Source organism: Gymnodraco acuticeps, unplaced genomic scaffold, assembly GCF_902827175.1.
Source record: "Gymnodraco acuticeps unplaced genomic scaffold, fGymAcu1.1, whole genome shotgun sequence".
Classification (NCBI taxonomy): domain Eukaryota; kingdom Metazoa; phylum Chordata; class Actinopteri; order Perciformes; family Bathydraconidae; genus Gymnodraco; species Gymnodraco acuticeps.
The window spans coordinates 882298-887505 of record NW_022990990.1 but is presented as its reverse complement, the minus strand read 5'-3'; the positions used below and the strand labels follow the sequence as shown (position 1 = coordinate 887505).

Below are 5208 nucleotides of genomic sequence, written 5' to 3'. Positions count from 1 at the left end.
ATTTAAAGGGGACCTATCATGCAAAATGCACCTTTGGACGTCTTTTATACATGAATATGTGTCCCCGGTGTTCCAGGGAACTTACCAAGTGTCAGAAAACTCCTTCGCCAAATCTCTAAAAAAGGGGCTGAAACGGATCTGAAAAAAACGGATCCAGATTTCAACACTTTCCTACGTCACAAAGAGACGTGCTCCGCTTATTGGTCAACTCTCCACCTATCAGGGGAATGAGCCACGGCCACGTGCATTGCCAAACCTCTCATTCGCATATAGGCTATCGGCAGGCTAAATCAACTCCAGTCACATCTGTGTTTTTGTCTGCTCTTGCCAGGATGTCTAAGCGAGTTAAACTTTGTGCTGTTGTTGGCTGCAAGACTCGAGAAGGGGGACTGCATGCAATGCCATCAGTGGAAAAAGAAAATAATCTGTGGCTAGACTTCATTTTCAAGGGACATGTGCCAGAAGACCACGGCAGATTTCTGTTTGTGTGTTCCAAACATTTTACCACGGACATGTTTATGAACTTCTCTCAAGTCCAACACGGATATGCCTCCAAGCTAATGCTAAACCCGGGATCAATACCAACCATCCGGGAGCAGGCCAGTGAGGACACATCCAATTTTGAAGCTGTAAGTTTTTATTTAGCGGTGTTTTTCCTGATAAAGCTATCTCTAGCTTGTAGTATGTAGCATGTAGCTTCGCCGTATCAATGTCGCCTCAAACCCAAATAGTAATCGGTTAGGTGTTTATATGTTTTTATTTTATATTGTACGCTCCGCAGTCTTTGCTTTGTCTTTTATTTTAATTATCAGGCATTTGCTAACATGTTCAGACATACTGCCGTAATGGCGATCTGTGTGAAGGCTGTAAAGCCACGCCCTAGCCGATAACACAAGTATTTATTCTCCTATTTATTAGTATTTTGTATCCTCTAAAATCATATTGAGTAAGTTATAATAACAAACGTAATCTTCTGTAGGTAAGTGCCGTTTTTTCCAGCGTTATATGTAAAAGCTTTTGTGATTGTAGTCTCTAAGAACGATCAGATCTGTAAGCTAAGCTACGCTAATGAGACATGCCGTTTTTTCCAGCGTTATATGTAAAAGCTTTTGTATGTTTACTTGTTTACGCACATGAATATAAATGGGGATGTGTTAGGATACAACACTGTGTGTATGTATGTGAGGGGGGACACACACCATGAGTAAAACAGAACTAAAGCCCCGTTGGTCTGTTGTTGTTGACGAGGCCTTACCTAGCAACAGGCTAATTAGTGGCTAGCACTCATTACAGTCAGTCTACTGAGCTCAGCCCCTCTCCAACACATCATCTGTATTGAGTCAGAAACACAGCATGCACGTTACGGTTCAAAACTAACTCAGATTGGAAAAGGCTAAGCAAAGAGCTTTGCTAAATAGAGAGTTTTAGCCCCCATCTTTTGGGATTTCAGACGATATTTATCCAAATAGTATTTTCTCATCCTGAATACTAAATTGAGATGATTTTGTTTTCTTCTTTACAGGCCAGCACCTCACATGCTACCAGCAGATTACCTATGATGACAGATTCTGCATGTCAGACTGACCCACCCAAGTACCGTACTGTTCGTACACAGCTATCCTCGAGGACTCTTGGTTCACATCGAAGTACAGGTTAGAAGCACATTTTTCAAATGTTCTTTGGATACATCTTGACATTCTGATGTTGTAGCCTTTAATTTGTGTGCTTCTAATTGTTGTAAAATATTTTTGTTTTATCTTTTGTTTTGTTTTTAATGTCAAATACAATTATGTTACAGCTGTCCAGGCTAAAATTCCCTGCAGAAGCGTTGGTGTCGAAACACTTCCGTTGGAAGTGCCAGTGCCCTTTTTAACATCCACCCCCTTAAAGAGACCACCAAAGAGGCCCGTGTGGATCTTGAAGAGGAATACGAAGATCCATTTGAGGGAAGCTCTTCTTTGGTGTTTTCCGAAGGCCAGGATGCAACTTATGATCCAGCAGAATCCATAACAAATGCTACAGAAACAACAGCCATGTCGTAAGTTACTGAAATATCACTATGTGTGAGTTTGTCTATGTATTGTATTTTTTGCTGTATATAATTCAAACATTGATAATAGGGAAACACCAAAGATCTCTAAAGCAACAATCTGTGTGATGGATCTTAACTTCTATTTTTTTGTTTTAGTGGTCAAGAACAAAACCCCCCCCAGACGATCAACACATACATCGTGTATGAGACCTGCCTCATGGAGCTTTTTGAATCATGTCCTGTGTGCAAGCGTGTGTGTGATGTACAAACCAGAAGGATCGGTACATTCATATCAGTGCAGCAGCTGTGCCCCCATTGTCAGTTTACAAGAAACTGGAATAGCCAGCCTGTTCTTGGGAGTACTCCAGTTGGAAACCTGTAGCTATCAGTTGCAACATATGTCAACGGAGCATCTTTCTACAAACTTTCAAAGGTAAATTAACTGCAGAAGATTGTTTTGCCAATGTTTGAAAATGCAAATGTTGTTGTTGAATAAGATAGGACAAGGTAACAATAACAAGAGTGAGAAAAGGTGGGAATAGGGCACTGTTAGGTAACGACCCAGGCTAATATGTAAAGATCTTTTGGGAGGGTGGTGTGGAGAAAGAGAAGAGATGTGAAAGGGGCACTGTAGAGTAAGCACCCCTAATGACATGTTCAGCTCTTTCCCTGTTTAAAAAAAGGGCAGCTCATTTGCACTTTCCAGGTTCTCCTCATTGACACATCTACAGGTGATCTTTGAGATTAAAATGTATTCTTGCGGTTTTCTTTCAACCATTAGGTCTTCAAAGCAATGAATATGCAGCTATGCAAATACAACACCTTCCGAAGGCATGCCAGGATGTTCATTGAGCCAGCGATTGTTTCTTACTGGCAAAAATCACAGGAAGGCATGCTACAGAAGCTCCATGCAGAGGAGAAAGTGATAGTTGGTGGTGATATGAGGGCTGACTCCCCTGGTATGTATTTTTTATATAATTCACATTTTACATTTCAGAAAGGGGTTTCACTATGTGTGATTTGTTCAATTAATGGTTCCTGAAAAACATATGCTAAACACTACAAGCAAAAATACAAATTCATCATCCGCAGAGAAAAGTAATTACTGTAAAACATATTTTCACAGGCCACTCTGCAAAGTTCGGAAGCTACACTATGATGGACCTGAAGAACAACAACGTCGTTGACCTCCAGTTGGTTCAGGTAAGTGGGGTGAAATGAAATATCAATGTTTTTTTCTTTAACACTGTTTGCACGTTATATTTAAAATGTGTGTATCAATGGTTATTTGTATGTGTCATAACAGAGCAATGAGGTTGGTGGAAGCTACCACATGGAGTTAGAGGGCCTGAAAAGGAGTCTGGAGTTGTTAAAGGAACGTGGTGTGACTCTGGACTGTATTGTCACGGACAGACATCTGCAAATTCAGAAATTCCTAAGGGAAAGCAGCATCACCCAATTCTTTGATGTGTGGCACATAGAAAAAGGTATTTTTCTTTATATTAATTTCCATGTAAATAAATCGATTGTAAATACAATCATTATTTTATTTAGACACAAACCCGGCTTTCTACAATCACATTAGTATAATAATATTTTGAGTAAACTTGTATGTATATTAACTACATGTTAAATGTATTTATTAGGGATTTCTAAGCAACTGGAGAAGGCTGCAAAAAAGAAGGACTGCGAAAAACTTCGAGGGTGGGTGAAGAGTATAAGAAACCACATATACTGGACTGCAGCAACTTCCACCACCGGGCCTGAGAGAGTGGCCAAATGGACTTCCATCCTGAACCACGTGCAGGATATCCACTCTCATGATGACCCCCTGTTCCCCAAGTGCCTTCATCCACTGCGCATTGCGCAATACCAATGGATGGCTGCAGGTATGTTGTTCATAAACCATATTACATTACTCCTCTATAAATATTTGTAAGGGACAACTATTGAATACAGGATGTTGTCAGACACAATCTATAAAGCATGACAATTCAAATATGACTTTGATTTTCAAATTCTTAGGAACGCCGGCCTTTCACAAGCTGGAGACAATTCTCTCAACCAAGAGGATTTTGAAAGCTGTGGCCAAACTCAGCCCACACCACCAGACTTCATCTTTGGAGTCATTCCATGCCGTCATCCTGCGCTTTGCTCCAAAGAATGTTGTGTTTCCATTTCTTGGAATGTTGTGCAGGTAAAATAAACCATAGTTACTTACTAATTAGTGACAATTTGTACATCCTTTGCTATTATTTACATTTTTTTTTTACTCATGGCGGAAATGAAAGACTACCTGGCAGCCCTGCACTACAATGAAAACGCTGAGCGTGCACAAGCCACTACATCCACTGAAAAGCCTCTGTATAAACTGCAGTTCCCAAAGGCCAGGAAGGGAGAATGCAGAGCAAAACCAGTAAAGACTGACCCCACATTCTGTAAGTGTTTAAAATATTTATTATACAACTATTTACAAATATTAAATAAATAAATTAAAAAGAACTTTCAGTTTTGTACATGCATATACTAATCTAAACCACATTTTTTGTTGTGCTTTTTTTAACATTGCACAGGCTACGTGGCCAACTTGATGGACCTCATCTTCGACCAAGTCTTTGTGGACCCTGCACCATTCACACAGGAGCTTCTGAAGATACCCATCCCAGAGGACCTGTGTTCCCAATATGAGCGACCTGACAGGGAGGAGGTCATCTCCGGGTATGCTACTCGGTTCAATTTGGCTGCCGTCTGAACCCAACATAGATATTTCGCGGATCAGGAAACTCTCTGCGAATCCTGAGGACAACGCAGGCCGGAATCACCACTCTGATCCTGCGTCCAAGGAAGCCCCAGCACCAGCTCACAAAGCTTCTGTAGGCTAGATACCTGTGACGCCTGAAATCATTAAAAAATATATTTAGTGTCATTTATATATAATACAAGTACATTTAGTTTTTTTTTATGGGTTCAAAGAACCGTTCATTTTGACAATAAAGTTCAGAGTTGATATCAAATGTGTCGTGATTATTTATGTTTGGATGGGTAAAGAATATTCTGATTTCAAAAGCATAAGGTTGTGTGTGGACTTTTTTTGTCGTACACTTGGGTGTGTTATGCCATTGCTGTGTAATAATATATATATAATAGTACATGTACAATGAAAGATTGCATAAAGC

General features: G+C 40.1%; 1 long non-coding RNA gene across 1 annotated transcript; it reads left to right on the top strand.

The window, feature by feature from the left end:
- The first annotated feature begins 1556 nt into the window (after window positions 1–1556).
- LOC117559150 lies at window positions 1557–2982 on the top strand. Its single transcript, XR_004570928.1, has 4 exons — window positions 1557–1652; window positions 1799–2038; window positions 2189–2465; window positions 2814–2982. It is a non-coding gene; the product is annotated as an uncharacterized LOC117559150 (long non-coding RNA).
- Window positions 2983–5208: the final 2226 nt, after the last annotated feature.